Here is an 18723-nt window from a genome sequence, read left to right on the forward strand (position 1 = left end):
CCTTCATATTCTGTATAAAGCCCTATAATTATTGCTGCAAAGACCTTATAACCGCCGATTCCTTGTTCCACGCCCAGTCTAAAAGATGGCGTCTGTTTCTCACATGTACATCTACAAGGAGCGTTCAATATTTAATGCTACATTTTTTCCTGAAATTTGGATGGTTTTATTGAGGATTTCAACATACCGCATTACTCCCCACTCTTTTGGCTACAAATCCATCATCTTCAACACAACTCCGTACAAAGTGCCAGGCGTACGTCACCTTATTGGGAACGCCTGTAAGCCCGCATGGTACCGTTCTATTTTTTCAACGTCGAACCCAACGTCTTCGTGCATCAATAACCTCCATATCAACCTTCCGAGTGCAACCTTCATTGGGCCAAACAGAAGGAAGATCACTACTGTGGCTAAGAACAGTCCAATAAAGTTTTTGACCTTCTCTCGGGTGTACAGATGTCTTGCTTAGTCATGGAGAAAGAGGAGTTCGTTTACATTTTCGTGGCGGCGAACACACTGAAGTTGTTTCATCAATTTCCTGAGGGTGGCACAGCTGCGTGCGGCAGGCTATCAAGCGAGAGATCTGTCCAGTTTGTGCATCCTTGTTGCGATGATGACAGTCGCCTCTCCCAGCGACTATCTGCTTTTGTTCACCCCATGTTTCCGTGACATTATACAAGCGCCTATGAATTTCAGTGATGCTCTGATTTTGCGGTAAAAAACTCAATGACAGCTCTCTGTCTGAAACGCATTTCCATTAAAGACGCCATTAAAGAAGCTACGTAAAGCGCCACCACCTGTCGGAACTCCATTAAACAGTAGCGACTGAAGCGGGAATCTTCCACGTTGTCCCGCAACAAATTTGGCATTTTTTAATCCGAAACTGGTCGAGAGAAAAACGTGTCGCATTACTTCTTGAATGCAACACGAATTTAGCCGACAGGAGTAATTGCTCAAGCAATTTTTGGATAAGGCATTTAGAACAATTTTTAGCGATTCCCCAGCCCTATACACGTAGTAATCACTTGAGTCTGCAGTAAGTTGAAATATCTGCCTAATACTATAACATAACCAAGAAGTTTACAAGAAATAGTCTCCAAATTTCCTCTAAAATGTTCCGCCACTATTGTACCTGAAGCAAGGGGTCTATAGAAGCAACTGATAACCAGGTTTGATCCACCTTTAATTCTTACTTCACTCAAATTATTTAGCAATCTGAATCTTCAGTAATATCGGTAGATATTATGGTGTTATTATTGCTGTAACCATCCCACTACCACCTACGCTCATCCTATCTTTGCTATATATTCTGCACAACACAACTAAGGGTCCACTTTTTCGAAACCTCCGTAAGTGTCTCTTGTTGCGATGTGTAAGGAGTTCAAATTTGACTCAAAGGTCCCTACAACCTGCCTTTACAATGCTGCAAAAGCATGGCGCCGTACTACGTTACTCTCGCACTCGGCGACTGTTAAAAAGCAAAGTGTCTAAAAATGGATAGAGCTAAGAAATTCATGTGTAGTGTAAGGTGGGTTAATAGTGTCTCGTTGGCTCCAAAATTCAACACAATTCTGCTCACAGCCATCGCGGTCGTATTAAATGACACAAAGGTGTCACACGCCCTCTTATCCACACTCCGTCCTTTCTTTTGACGCCTCTTCGATGGAGGTCAGAACCGCCAAATCCCTGATCTTCATAACAAACAGTCCAAACCCTGTGCTCTGTGGGAGTACTGTAATGGGACAACTAGTTATTCCTTGAAATACCGCTCTGTAGGAATGACCTTGTTGATAGAATGAAGAATTCGGTGGCCTTACATGATAAACTGGCAGACGTTTACTCGATTTGAGCAAAGCCATTACGCTTCCGTCTAATCGTATGGATAGAGAGCAACTAGGTTTCCCCACGAAGACACAAGTGAAATGATATTCATCCTTACTAAGGTTTTTCACAGTGAGTGGAGACTCCTTCCTGCATCTCTCTGATTTCATCATTCTCGGACTAGATTTCGTTTCATTGAACTTCAGCATATTTCTCTTCCATCAAGCAAGGCAACAGCTGGTACTGCGTGTATTTTATTACCGTTAAGTCTTGCTTCACGATGGGATACTCACAAGAGGTTACTGTGGAGCACTGTGATTGGGATTTATACAGCTATTTGACTGTACCGAATGTATCGTCGGAAGTCCTACCTCACAGAAAGATGTTCACGCGTCGCTTCATACTGTAGCAAGGGGAAATATATCGTTTAATAGACAATAATCAGCAGAGGTAGCGCCGTAAAGAGGCGATTTTGGTGCCTGGCACTGACTTTGATGTCACCACCGGCAGAACGTTCTGTAGAAGTGTTGCAGGAACGTAAAATAGTCAACGACACTAGATGTGCCGCGGTCAGGCATGATGTACATGACAAGGGCTGCTGGCTGGAAATAAGTTTTCGCTGTAGTATTGTGTTGTATGTTAACCAAGGACCTAGAAACGACGGAGAGGCTCCATCCCCGCCACAGCCGCAGTGGTCCACAGCCGCATGACGATTACCGCAATCCACTTCGTCCCTCCACCGCTCCACACCGAACCACTCTTTCAGGGTTACTGTACGGTTGGGCTACCGGTGGACACCCCGCCCCCCCTCCCCCAGGGAACGTCTCACACCAGACGAGTGTAACCCATATGTTTGCCTGGTAGAGTAATATGTGTGTACGGGTACGTGGAGAACTTGTTTGCGCAGCAGTCGCCGACATAGTGTAGCTGAGGCGGAATTAGGCAGATGGAAAACCACCTACAAACCATCCACAGACTTGCCGGCTTACCGGACCTCGACACAAGGCCGCCGGGCGGATTCTTGCAGGGGACCAGGCGCTCCTTCCCAATCCGGAAAGCCATGCATTAGACCGCACTGCTTATCGGGCGGGCTTCTCTGTAGTAACTAACTCACAGCTTAGTAACAAATTAGACTTTGGCTGAGTATCTGTACATCATATTACGTATTAAGATGTAATATGACTTTTGCGGGAATGAAAAAATATGTATGCTCCATTATGAAATTGAACATACTTTGGAATTTCCATGCCTTGTCTTGCATTACAAACAAAGAAAAGAATTTTTTTTTAAAGACAGATATTCGCACTACTGTTGCACCTATATAATGAAATTTACTCTCGCATATTAAGTAATTAATGTTAACAATGGGATCCCGACATTAAGAATTTCTAACAAATGAATGCATATATTCCGCTGGAAAACTGTTGAGATGCAAAAAGTCCTATAGAACATCGACGTATCAAACAGGGATTCCAGCTGAACCACAGGATAAATCAAAGTGACGCATCGCGCATGAACAGGTGGAAAGACCCCTCAATGCTTGATTACATGATTGCCGAACAATAAAAGGAAACAATCACATGGAATAAATTTTTTGAGTGAATTTGTTGAGACTTATATTGTGGAAATCCCAAATAAAGCTATTCGCAGGAAACGTAGATGCCAAACTGCGATTAATTGGAAAAGTACTAAGAAGTGCCATCCACTCAAGCAGGATGTGTCTCACGAATGCCCCGTTCCACCAATATATGGTATTACGTGGCAGGTTCAAACCATTCGCAACTAGATTTGGTAGAGAAAATAGCAAAGAACAACGCAATCCAGTGCGTTTTGTGACGGGTTTGTCTATGAACTGTGGAAAGGTACACCGAGTTGCTCGTTCAACTCCAGTGCTAGAGCTTTGCGACGCTGTGTAGCTCAGCGTCAAAATCTGGTGCCCTAGAAGCGTCAAGTGATATATAGCTCTCTCCAACAGATATCTCGTAAAAAGACTACGCAGGTAAAATTGGAGAAATTTGAACTAAAACGAGGAACATTCGAAAATGAAACCGGAAAGCGGTGATAGCTTGATAGAAATTCAGCAGTTACAAAGTATACACGTGACGTGTAGATAACACTACATGATGAGCTCGATTGTCATCATGATATCCCGCATAATATTTTAATATTTAGGAAAGCATGTTATTTACTGCAATATTAAACGTTGATTGAAGGAAGCACTGTGAAAAGCGATAGCTTTATTCCAAATGTTGTTGCGTAATGAACGAGAGTTTACGCAGTGCCCTGCACATGGCCTACTGCATTACAAAGGAGTCTGCCGAGAGTGTCATTATCTATCAATTCAATCAATTTGCACTGTTTCGGTTCTATCAATTTATATAGAAACGAAATCTGTTTACGTTGAGATAGCGTGCTTGTGTGAGTGACCTATTAAGTGAAACGTGTGATGAATATTGCATTTGTATGTTTTCAACTGCTTTCATTACTGTTACAGTCTTCATTAGTGTTGTTTGTTTCTATTATTCTATGTGTAATTGTCTTTCGTTGGCCAGCCTGCATCATACCAATGTCAGGGGAACGATTACGTGGTATCTCGCATACATGACTCATAATTATGTCGTCATAAAATAATCTTTAACACAGTCAAGATGATAATAAATTGAATAACCCGAGATAAGGAACCAATACTCTAAAATGAATAATTCTGCAGTACTGGGTTTCGAATGGTCAATGTGTATGAGACTTTTGTTTTCGAATTCCATCAGTGTTGATGATACCACTTTTAAAACGATGTACACTGCCACCCATTAAAATTGCTACGCCACAAAGTATAGCAAATAACGAAATTTTACTGATTGTCCTTATTCTGTATAGTAGGATAAATACATAACAGAATTTATAGATAAGCTAGTGAGTACCCGGCGTTGTACGGGGATGTATTTATTCCAGCTCTGTTGGTCCATCTTCTTCCCCTTCCCGGTTCATCTCCTCCGCCCTCTGTCCATGTCCTTCTCCCGCCCTGTCTCTGTCCATTTCTTCCTTCCCTGTCTCTCTCTGTCTCCATCTATTCTTTCCTTCTGCTGCCCCTTTCCTCCCGGTATCTTTGTCCCTCTCCTCCACCCCCTTCTCTGTCCATCGCCTCCTCTTTCTTTTCTCTGCCCATTTTCCCCTAACGCTCTCTCTGCCCTTGCATCTGCATGCACGTCCTTCTTCTTACTTTCTGTCTGTTCATCTCCTCGTCGCCCTCTTTCTCGCCACGTTATTCCACCATGCCAACAGAAGTCTTTCCAGATAGGAAGCGTTGTGTGTACCACATTTGGCTGAAATCGAACCAGAGGTTTAGGAGTGGTGTTTTACCCGCTGCTTTGCTCGCATGCGCACATATCCCATGTATTTCACACACATTTGACCTTTTTCTCTAGAGAATTTCGCCCTGCAATTTGCTTTTCATACAGCTCAACGTTGAAGTGACATATTTCCCGAACTAAGTGTCATATAATGATACAATTTTGCGGTACATAAAGCTATATACGTGTACACTGACTATGAAATGTTGTAAATAAAATTAGTAGCAAAGAAGAGAAATTCTAACGTCATGCACTATCCAGCAGGTTTCCACGCATCTCTATTTTATGACGTCGTATCTCCTACACTATGTGTCGTACAATGATATAATTTTGCAGGTAAATTCAATGGAATATGCTAACGCTGTCTGCAAAATGTGTCACAAATAGAGTTAGTTTTAAATTAGCAACAAATTAAAGTGTCATGCCTGATGCAGCAGTTTTACTACATGAACGCCGGCTAGCCGTGGCCGAGCGGTTCTAGGCGCTTCAGTCCGGAACCTCGCTGCTGCTACGGTCGCAGGTTCGAGTCCTGCCTCGGGCATGGATGTGTGAGATGTCCTTATGGTAGTTAGGTTTAAGTAGTTCTAAGTCTAGGGGACTGAAGACCTCAGATGTTAAGTCCCATAGTGCTTAGAATCAATTGAACCAGCTAAACTACATGAAAGCGAAATTGTGGTAAACCTTAAACTTTTCCCCTTAGATCATTATTTTGAGGTTGTCACCAAGAAAAAGTTTCATTTCTTGACGGTTTTAAACATGTCGTATCAGACTATCATCTCTTAATGTCAACATTTCGCTTATGTTCCTCTCCTCACTCATCCTGAGCAGAAACCCATTATTTCTTATCATCATACCACCTAATTTTCAACATCCTTCACTAGCACCACATCTGAATCGCTTCGTTAATTTTCTTATTTTCCCACAATCTTTTATTCATTTCCATACACTACTGTGCTCCACATACATACTGTCAGAAATTTCCTTCTCAAATTGTTTGATCTAGTAGATTTAATTTTGCGATGAATGACACTTTTGCCTCCTAGTCTACTTCTTATATCCTCCTTTCTTCACCGGTCATGCTCAATTTTGCTTTCAAAGTAGCACAGTCATTTTACTTCGTCTACTTTGTGGTCTTTACTTATGTTACATTTATCGCTGATCCATTTGAGCTACTCCTCGTTTCATTCGCCTTTCTTCAGTTTACTCTGTGTCCACAGTGGGTGCTAATCAGACTGTTCATTCCGTTCAGCAGGCCCTACAAACCATCCTAGCATCCAATGAGGATACCAGTGTCATCAGTAACCATATCATAGTATCCTTTCATCCAAAAATTTTACTCTCATTCTTGAACCTTTCTTTAAATTATTGATTCATTTACGAGTAGATTTATGAGTAAAGGCGAAAGACTACACCTTGTTCTATGCCATTTCTAACCCATCCACGTCGTTTTCGGTTTTCCATTCCTATACTTCCCTCTTAATTCTTACATGTATTCCATATATTCCGTCATACTCTATAGCTTATATCAATTTCTCCTGAGATTTTCGAATATCTCCAGCTATTTTACAATTTTTTCCACGAAGGATCGGTAATCGAACACAAAATGGGCATTACACACGTTCTACGTGGAGCATTCTGTTCCCGCACAACTCTACGGTTGAAAAAAACATTTCGTGCGGAGCTGTACTGGTACATTCCAATAAAATATGCAATTGTTTAAAGTATTTGGTGTGAGATGTACGATAGTGGTTGAAGAGTCGTTCGGCCATCTGTCGCTAACGCGGTCTTCTAAATTCTCTAACTAGGGTCACTTGGAAAGAGCACCGTTTTTCCTTCCAGGATTCCCATTACAGTCCCTGATAATTTTCATTATACTCCTGTGTTGATCAAACATACTAGTGACAATGTAGTAACACGACTCTGAATACTTTCGATATCTTTCTTTTGTCCGACTTCGAAAGGATCCCAGAGACTCGAGCAGTATACAAGAATGGATTACTCAAATGTTCTATCGCAGTCAAAGAGTTACGCTTTCTAGAAACGTCCCTGTAATCCGAAGTCGAATATTCTTCTTTCCGATAATCAACTGTAGCGTTACGCCTAGATATTTAATAGGTGAGACTGTGTCAACTAGCATGTCACAAATACTATATTCGAATATTACAGGTTTTTTTCTTTCTCATCAACTCCACTTTGGATCAAGCTGCCATTCGTCACACAAAACGGAAATTCTCTCCAAGTCATCCTATACACTCCGACAGCCACTCAACTACGACACATTCCCTTGCACTGCAGAGTTATTAGCTAAAAGCTGCAGACTGCTGCTGATTTCCCTGGTGCACTCCTGGCTATGCCCTGGTCTCTGATGATGAGAATTATTAATTAAAAATTCTTCAAGCAACTCACCTCTTAGAGTTCCTATTCCGTTTGGTTGAACCTTTGTTTATAGTCTGTAGCCTGTATTGTGGCACATAGACAAGCTTGTGTGTGTCAAGGAAATTTTGTATACACGCACTGTGATAATGATCAAGAATTGCGAAGGAAGTCGGCGTTAAAGATATTCGTCTGAAATTTTGAGAATACGTTTTAATTTAATTATACAGGGTTACTAGAAACAGTCTGAAAAGCTTGTAAGGGTGTTTCAGGGTAGGTTGTGCTGAGACTTTAATGTTAAAAAAAAATTATGTTGTGCTGTGTTCGAGTTAATTAGCACTGAAGTTACCCAGCCAGCTGGCACGAGCAAAAATTCAAGCGGTCCATCAGATACAATTAGTGTCAGTTAGTTAGTTGGTAACATCTTCCATGGATCATTTTGCACGATAGGTCACAATGATATGGAACGAGTCATTATAATTAACACTGCTGATTAATTTGTTCTTACGGCTACTTTCTTAAGATTTCGAATAGAAGGAATACAAAGAGCTATCAAGGGGAAAGTATCTTAGCTTGTTATCAAATTTGACTTTTCTGTCTGTCAGACATTTTATATCACTGGGTAAACGGTTTTTAGCAGCATTGTGTACCGCTTTTTGTGCTTAAAGAAAACCTCAATGGAGAGTAATGAACGTTGTTTTTCCATCTGGTATTGTAATTACGTATCTCATTGCTCTTCTTGAATTATAGCGGATTATTTATAACAAACTTAATGAGGGAATAAATATAATGTGAAGCCGCAGTTAGGATGACCAACTCTTTAAACAGATGTCTAAAAGATGATCGTGCTTGAGCACCACATATTATTCTCGTGGCTCGTTTCTGTACAATGAAGACTTTCTTTCTTAAAGATGAGTTTGTACAGAACATTATTCCATATGATATAAATCAACGAAATTGTGTAAAATATGTCAACTGACTGATTTGTCTCTCCACAAGATTTCCAATTATTCAAGAGCAAATTTGGTTGAGCTAAGTAGTTTTAGGAGATCCAAAATGTGTTCTTTTCCTTTTCAATTTAAATCCTTATCAATATGAACCCCTAAGAATTTTGAAGTTCCGAATTCATTATTTCTGTACCATATATTACTCTTATCATTGGTGTAGTACCTCTATATGTGCGGAACTGAATATGTTGGCTCTTTTTAAAATCGAGGTTGAGACCATTTGCTGATAACAACTTGATGATACTTTTAAGAACTTTGTTTACCATTTCTTCTATTTCTGCATGTATGCTTGGTTTGATTACAGTACTATTGTCATCTGCTAAAAGAACTATTTCTGCTTGTTGTATACTAGACGGAAGATCGTTACTTACATGAGGAACAGTAGTGGAACTAAGATTGAAACTTGGGGAAACCTATATGTGATTTTCCCCCAGTCACAATTATGTCCGTGGTGTATACTGCTCGAATTACTAAGTACAACTTTCTGCCTTCTTTTGGTTAGGTTTGACGTTATCCAATTTCAGGCTACACCGTCAGTCCTATAAAATGTTAATTTATCTATGAGAATATTGTGATTCAAACAGTCAAACGCCTTAGAGAAATCGCAGAAAAAATCAACCGGTATTGTTTTATTGCTTAATGATTGTAAACTCTGGTGATTCAAAATGTAAGTGGCATTCTCAGCAGAGTAACCCTTTTAATATACTAAATATACTATTATTGCTAAGGGGAGATACTATTCTAGAATTCATCACCTTCTCAAAAATTTTGGTGAATGATGTCAGCAGTGAAACAGGTCAGTAATTAATGCATTCTTAAAGAGGGATTTAACAATGGCATATTTCATTCTCTCCAAAAAATGCCTTACGCTAGTGATGCACTGCATATTTCAGATTAGACTGGGGCTGTTACTTGGGGACCAGTTTTCAGTAATTTATTGGACGTATCATCAAATCCTAATGAACCTTTATTTTTTAAAATCTATTTAATCTTCTTAATTTCAGAAGGAGAAGTTGGTGATACATTCTTATGTTTGAATTTTATAGAAGTTACATTTTCAACATACTCTGTGATTTTGCTCTTGAATTGCTTGTCTGTATACTTATTCCCATATTTAAAACATAATCATTAAATAAATTTGCTGCCGGTAGACTATCATTTATAGTCCTTCCATTCAGTTCAATAGTGTTGTTGTGTTGTTCTATGGCTGGTTATCTTGCCTCTCGCTTCATTAAATGCCATGTTGCCTGTAGTATGTTGTTGGAACTACTGATTTCTGATATTATGTGCATGTTCTTTGAATTTCTGATAACTTTTCTTAGTGAAATTGACTATTTTTTTGTAATGTCTTACTTGTTTTTGCGAAAAGATACATTTCCCTTTTCCTTTCACAAGATACTTTTATCTTTCTAGTGATCCGTGATTTTTTACCGAGTTTTTTAGTACCCTTTCTGATTATCTTATGTTGAACGGTATTTTCAAATAATGATATTAATTTCTCACTGTACCGATTAAATTTTATGTTAGCAGTTGGTTCATTACAAATAAAACCCCATGTCATCTTCTGTGAACTGTTCTTAAAAATATTTATCCTGAATTCATTAACTATTCCAACTGAGAAGTATCCATACTCTAAGGCGCTATGTTATTATGCTGAAACGCGTACGAATTGAGTACCAGCAATGGCGAGGCATGACAGAATCTCTGACCAGAGAGTTATTTATCGTGTCTAGTCTGCGCTTGACTGCGCTAGAGTTCAGTTGCGAGTTGTCAGTTGTACGTAGCGAGTCGCGAGAGCATGTAGTTCAGTGCTAGTAGCGCGCGCGAGACAGTAGTCGTGTGTGAGGAGTCGGCGGGCGTCGACATGGGTCTCTGGTCACGATTCAGGACGACGTATATTGTTAAATAAGGTAATGAAGCAGCATTGCGCACATCTGATAATGTAATGTATCTTAATTGTAATTAATTTGTTCAAGAAATGCTTCAATAATAATTTTGTTTTCAAAGCAATCTTTTTTAAGAAAAGAATCATTCCAATTGAAACAATATTTCCTATGCTTTTCCTCCCAGAATCAATTTATCAGATTAATTATTGCACAGGGCCTAAGGTCAGCACAGCTGCCCTTATAAAATTTATCAGGTTGATCTTAACGTTAATTTTGTGGGGACTTAAAAGTTTTGCAGTTTTATTACTGTGGGAAGCTAACATTTGGCACTATTTGCAATTCTATTCAATTCTTTTCATTTTCATATTTTTACGGGGAGGTTACACTTGGCTCCATTTATATTTAATAATTATCTTTCATTTTTGTGGGGAGGTTACACTTGGCGACATCCGGACCAGGATCGTATTTCTTAGAGAATCTTTTGATAAGTAGTCAGATATCTGCTCTTATTTACTTAAATTTAATTAGCATTTGGCGCAACGCTTTTACCAATTTTGTGACTTTCTTCCACAGATCATCGGCAATTCGTTGCTCTTTGCTGTATTTGTATTTGCTGGATTTTGCATTGTCTTTGTCTTATTTGTGAATAACTATGACTTGTGTAAAAATGCCGCAAAAAACTATTAATAGTACATCGCGAGGTGTAATGAATGAAATTACCGACCTAAACAACTTCACCGATAGTACTCGTGACCCGCAGTGTAATGATGACAATCCTGCGTTTACTGACAGTCAGTGCGTTCCTACCACTAATGATGATTTTTATCTTAATGATGAACAAACGAACTCAATTGTCTCCTCTGTTAATTTGACGACAATTGATAACGCGGGGCGCTCTATTGTAATGAGCGCTGCCCAGCTTAACACACCTGGTTTGGAAAATTCAAGTAACATACAGACAAATTTTTCTAATGAGAATGGACAGTGTACTGAAAGTACGACGGATTCATTTAATTCCGAAATAGTGACCGACAGTGTACATTCGACTGGCAAACCTTTTTGTAAATTACAGAATGACAAAATGGTCACACAAAACGCGACAATTGCAGGTACGCAATCAAACAGCATAGAGAATGCAACAGTTACCTTTGGCTCGGATCAAATGATGGCATTATTGCTACAACTTCTAGAAAAACAAGACAATCTTAATAAAAAACAAGACAATCTTAATAAAAAACAAGACAATCTTAATGAAGATAACAAACAATTTAAGGAAAATTTCAAACAACTAGATAACAATTCCAATCAACTTAAAGAAGATCTCAAACAACAGCTTAATGAAAATAACGAAAAACTCAAACAACAGTTAAATGAGAAATTAGACAACAATTCGAGACAGCTTAGTGAACAGATTAGAGCCATTGCCGCACAGTGTCATGACACTAAGGAACAATTACGTGTGGAAATTGAGGCTTGTGCTAGGAAAAGTAGCGAAAAAATTAGATCTGTTGCTCAGGAATTAAGGGATATGCAAACAGCTGCAACAGAATCACTCAGAGACGAAATTAGTACAGTCGGTAAACAATGCTCTGAAAAAGCTACACAATTACGCGACGAGTTTAAACTAATGACAGCAGAAATTTCGCGCACAATGGCTGCAGAGATAGACGCGAAATTCGACCAACAGAACACTCAAATTGACGAAAGTTTTAATCTTCACCTACAAAACAGTGATACGCGTTTCTGTAAATTTATTCAGGATCAAAATAAAGTAAAACGTCAAGTCATGGAAACAATCACTGCTCAGAGACAAGAAGACAAACGTAAAATGTTTGCGAAGGCAAAAACATATGTAGACAACAATATTGCTACAGTATCGGACAAAATTAATACCATCGAACAGTTTAACACCGAATTACGTGATGAGATTTCTGACCTTAAATTAAAAACAGATACACATTCAGTAGATTTTCAAACAGTGACCGACAGACTCGAACAATTAGAACTAACACAGGATTCCGATGTCGTCAAAGCTGACGTTAAAAAATTGAACGAAACCACACGTAAATTACAAAAACAGATTAATACTTCTGACACTAAGAACCATGATCAGGTAAAAATACTGACTGAAAAATATGATGAATTGGCCAGTCGTATTGACGTTATTGAAAGTAATAATGACAGCAAATTAGATGGTACTGCACCAATTTTGTTTAACCAAAGACCTGAATTCCAAAATTTACAGCAGACAATCAATGAGATCGATTCATCTAACAATACATTATGTAGAAAGTTGTCAAGTTTACAGCAAGAAGTAACAGAGATGAAAAATATTTCAGTTAATAACACATCACAGCAGACGCCACTTTGCGAACATTTGTCAGACTCACACAGCGCGTATAATTTGGGTAATCTACAGAGAGTATGCGACTTAGATTCCGAACAGACACAGACAAATAGATTCTCTTACAATCATGAACCTGTTCCATCATACAGAGACGATAATTTTGACTACAAACATTTTCTGTCAGTGAGAAAATTTAAAGTGTTTAAAAATGACAGAACACAGATTCACCCACTGGATTGGATACAAAAATTTAGCTTTGCTTTTCCACCGACTTGGCCCATAACACATAAACTTGAATTTATTTGCAGTTTTTTGGATGGCGAACCGGCAACTCGTATGAGACCAATCGCAAGGCAATGCTATTCGGTAGAAGAGTTTCGGAATGCTTTTCTGTCAGCGTATTGGTCGAAGACGACACAGCGTGGAATTAAAGATCAACTAATTAGTTTACCGAATTATGAGAACACAAATTTTCCTAGTGTCACTCAATTTTTTGAGCATATGGTTCAACAACACCAGTACTTAAGTGAACCATATAGTGAATCTGCACTCATTCAATTATGTATTTCTAAATTACCACAGTCATTAAGAGTGTCACTTTTAACGGGTCAGCAAAAAGAAAATATCTCGGCATTCAGGGATCTGTTACAGCTTTTGGAAGTACAGCAATCAGATTATTCCTTCGTAAACAAAAATTTTTCATATAAAAACCAAGGCCAACAAACGTACAGCAATTACGGTCAGCCACGTAATTTCAATAGCAAAAGTAACAGACGCTTTAGGAACGACAACCACCAGAACTTTAATAGCAGACAAAATTTTAATTATCAGTATCGTCAAAATTATCAGCAGCAGGAACCACATTTTAGTAACAATAGAGGTTTTTCACAACAACAGCAACAAAACCAGCCGGTTAGCATACCTAACCAACAATGTGGTCTGCAGGGTCAACCAAGCTTTAATGTTTCGCCGCATGCACGTATAGTCCCAGTTACAACAAACAGTAATGCATGCCAGCAAGGAAATAACTATGTACAGAAAACTCAATATTTCAGTTCCTATCGCAATGCACCGTATAGGAATGACTATCATGTTAGACGTAAAAACAATGAGCACAATTATCAGCGTATGTATAATAACAGTCGGTCTTACGAGCAGCAAAATGATCAGCAGCAACATATTCTCATGAATGAACCCGACAGTAGGTATCATTCAGAACGTAATACGTCTGGAAGAAATAACAGAACAGTTCAAATAGTCGAAATGCCACAGAATTGTCCTGAAAATAATAACACATCGGATAGAATTTGACTAGATATTGTACAGGTCGCATCTTCCAGTAACACAAGCACTACTTTAGACACGCAGAATGTTGTTCACGAAAATGTTATTACTTTTGACGACATCCGAGACACTCTTTTGCAGGAAAGACCAGTTGTTCAGAAAACCATTTCACACCCTGTCATCGAAGTTAAAATAGGATCATCGATATTTTCAGCAGTAATCGATTCCGGGTCACCTATGTCAGTAATAAATGAAGAAACTTTTAATGAGTGTAACAAAGAGAATACCTAGCCTACATTACCATTAGGCAAAACGAAAGTAAAAGGAGCAGTATCGGGTAAAGGAGTAGATGTTAAATTACAGACGCATTTATCATTTTGTATTGCAGGTCACACATTTCACTCAAATTTTTGGATTGTTCCATTATTGACAACAGACGTTATTTTAGGTACTAATTTTCTGGTACAACACGACGCAGTTATTGATTTTCAAAATTCGTATTTAATGTTAAAGGATGAAAATGTACAATTGGCTTTGGAATTTCAGCACTTATTATCTGCAGAAGAACAGACAATTAATCACACAGAGGTCATTTCCGTATCACGTAGCATAGACTGTAATTCCACATTGTTCACAGATACGTACGTACGTACCTATAATACTCCAGACGAAGCTGACTACGACGTAATGCAGATGATTTCTAATAAAGTTAAACAAAGCAGTGCAAATACAGACGACGAACGGACGCAACTACACAAAATTCTTTTACAGCAAGCTCCAGTTTTTGACAACATTCCTGGTACTATGTCCGGTTTTATGTATGAATTTCAAGTCAAACAGCACGACACATTTAAAGCCAAGCATTATCCCATTCTACATATCCATAGAGAACCGGTTAAGAAAGAGTTGCAAGATATGCTCGACGAAGGAATTATAGAACCGGCAGTTAGTCCATACATAAACCCGCTACATATTGTTATGAAGAAAGATGGCTCACTTCGCCTCGTACTTGATTCACGTCACATCAATGACATAATTATTAATGAAACAGATCGACCACAGACATTAGAGGAACTTCTACAGAAATTTCACGGTACTGCTATTTATTCTACATTAGATTTGAAATCGGGCTTTTGGCAAATTCAGCTCCATCCGAATTGCAGAAAGTACCCAGCTTTTCTCTGTTTTGGTGACTGTTATCAATTTTATAAATTACCATTCGGTTTAACTATTTCTTCTGCAGCTTTTATTCGCGGCTTGAACACAATACTTCCGACAGAACTTAAAGAGAGAATCACGACGTACGTAGACGACATTCTTATTGCAGAAGCTAACTGGTCTGAACACAATCTGATTCTAGAACAACTGTTGCAAACTTTTCGTACACAAGGACTCAGTAAATCGCATTTTGGTAAAACTTATATAAAATTTCTTGGACATGTAATCTTAGCAGAAGGCATTGCGCCTGACCCGGAAAAACTTCAAGCTTTACGTGAGATTACTGTTCCTACAATGAAAAAACAATTACGCAGCCTTTTGGGCTGAATTAACTTTTTTCGTATATTTATTCATAACTCTGCTTTAGATACCCCCAGATTATGTCAATTGACAGGTAAAAACAGTATTTCGTCCTGGGATAAGCACGCACATTCTGAATTTGTGAACCTGAAAGAAGCCTTGTTGAATGCTCCACTTTTATCGCACCCAGATCTTACCAGAAATCTTTCCATTGCCACCGACAGTTCTAACACCGCTTTAGGCGTAGACGTTTTTCAGGAAATTGAAGAAGGCGGTACTACAGTAATTAAAAACATCGCATTTGCAAGCCGCATTCTGTCACCTGCTGAGCGCAATTACTCCGTTACTGAACTTGAAACATTATGTGTTGTTTGGGCATTTACGAGATTTCGGCATTTTCTTTATGGGAGACACACTACAGTATACACAGACCCTAGAGCGATACAATTTTTACTTCCAGCTAAATATTCACACGACAGATTAAGCAGATGGAAGTTTTATTTACAGGAATTTAATTTTACAATAGTTCACATTCCCGGCACACAAAATGTTGTAGCAGACGCACTATCTCGTTCTCTCAGCAACAATCAGCAAGACATCGCAACCAACTTCTGCAAAGCAAATTTCAGCGTCATGTACATTCAACAAGTTGCATTTGAAAATTTTATTTCGTCGTCATTACAGGACATAGCACAAGAGCAAAGTAAAGACAATGTGTGGAAAGAAATTAAACACCTTTGGCAAGGTAAGAATAATGTTACGATTAGAAACTATTACACTGTACGCAATGACATTCTATTTCGCCACTCTCATCCTGACAGCAACAATTGGTTATTATGCATTCCTGACGAACTGGTTAACAAATTAATCTGGTATACTCATTTAAGTTACGCACATTACGGAGCCAGAAAATGTTTTCTTATACTGAGACAGAACTGTTATTTTACCAACATGGAGAAACGTATACGACGAGTTTTAGCGTCATGTAAAATCTGCCAGAAAGCTAAGTCAGACACAACTTCACGTATTCCTCCATTACATCCAATTGTACCTGTTAAATTGAGACATATGGCCGCTGTAGACATTTTTGGTCCAATTCCGAGAACTAATAGAGGTTTCTGCTACATCTTTGTCGCTGTTGAACTCACTTCAAAATTTGTTACTTTCACTCCGTTACGCAAATCTACTGCTAAAACCGTTTCGAAAGCATTTGTAAAGCATTTCTTATTTCATGTAGGGCATGCGTTGAAAGTAATTTCTGACAATGGATCACAATTTCGTTCTGCTATATGGACACGTATGTTACGCACTAGAAACATTTCTCCGATCTATATATCCAGGTACCATGCTTCTTCGAACCCTTGTGAACGATTAATGAAAGAAATTGGTAAACTGTATAGGATATACTGCCACAAAAGACATATTGATTGGGACACACACATATTCTCATTCCAAGATGTAATTAATTCCATACCAAATGAATCCACGATGCTCTCTCCGTCTGTTATACTGAAAAATGTTGAACCACCTAACAAAATTACAGAATTAGTAAACTTTCCTACATCTCGTCGACTACGACACCATGAAATAATTGACATCAAACATGCCGCAGAGCGCCGGAGATGACAGCAAAAACAGGTTTGTACACGCCGTGACTTTCAAATTGGACAGAAGATATTAATACGTACACACTATTTATCCAGCAGAATAAAAGGTAAGTGCAGTAAATTTGAACTTCTATACGCAGGTCCAAATCGGATTCGCAGCATTCCTCACCCCAATGTTGTACACGTCGAAACTCTGAGAATCAGAAAAAGTAAAGGCAACCACCATGTCTCCGATATTAAACCCTTTATTGAATGAAGACACTTTATGATTTAACATGCTATAATGCCATTTTGCTACTTTTATGATCACTTATGCAATTATATTCACATGACTACTTATTGATGATTATCTAATTTTTCTTGGCATGTGCCCGGCAAGGTAAGGTTAGCAGGTCGCTCTTCTTGTCGTTACACATCAGACCGTGCATATTTTTCCAGATGAACTAACACATTTTATGACCAATTATGTGATTATATCTAGTGACATATTAATTTTATTAAATATTCTCTCCATTAAAGTCTTTAATTCTCGCCTCTACTAACTACACAACATGCAAGCTGAACTCAAAGAAGGTCACATGTCTAGTCTTCATTTTTTTTTATGTATGTGCGATTGTTTTCATATTTTGTTTATATGCGCTGTGAAATAATTAAGATATAACACACGCCAGTTCACTTTGACATTTTCCCTATGATATCTCAACATCATGACTGTTTTACATTTTTTGCTGCTGCATTGTGATATTTTGTGTACATTTTTGCATTTGAACACTGTCTATTTTTTTCATATTATGTTTTCTGTCATGGTATGCTATATGCTTAATTATGTTATCATAAACCAGTCATTATTTAGTAAGTATATGATGTAAATGCAAGACATTGATCTTTGTTCATCAATTTCAGAAAGAAATGGTGCGTAAAAGAAATAAATTAAACAGAAATGGGAATTTCTCCTTCGGAATGAACGGAAGAAGATGCAAACCTCGTAATGAAGAGTAAATGGATGAGGATTAACAAGCATTAACAAGAATATACTATACACATTACAGAATAGCAGTCATAACTAATCTTTTTCTTTCAGAATACAAGGCGATTGATGCAGGCTGTCAGACAGAACTACACATCTTGGTTTTAGTGATGGAATATGCTAGAGATAAGGAATAATTATGTAATGAGTAATGAAATGATTTTTCTTGCAGATGATAATGAATGCTGATGAACAATGATGAAGAATATGCTACTATGGATAATGAAGTTTTTCTTTACAGGTGATGATGATAATAGAGTTATGATAATGAAGTGATGGATAATGAAGTTTTTTCTTTACAGATGAGGATATTGTTGAAGTTATGTATTTATGCTATGTAGTTATTTAAGTATCTGTTGCAGTTTGCTTTGACAGCAGGTGTTATATTGCATAGTATAATGAAGGAAGGTTTTGGAAAGGACAGCTATGGAACACATTTTTATACACATTTCACTACCTGTTAATTCGAAGTTCACTACTTTTCAGCATAAAATGCATTTCTTCTT

Source organism: Schistocerca piceifrons, chromosome 7 (genome assembly GCF_021461385.2).
Source record: "Schistocerca piceifrons isolate TAMUIC-IGC-003096 chromosome 7, iqSchPice1.1, whole genome shotgun sequence".
In the NCBI taxonomy this organism is placed as follows: domain Eukaryota; kingdom Metazoa; phylum Arthropoda; class Insecta; order Orthoptera; family Acrididae; genus Schistocerca; species Schistocerca piceifrons.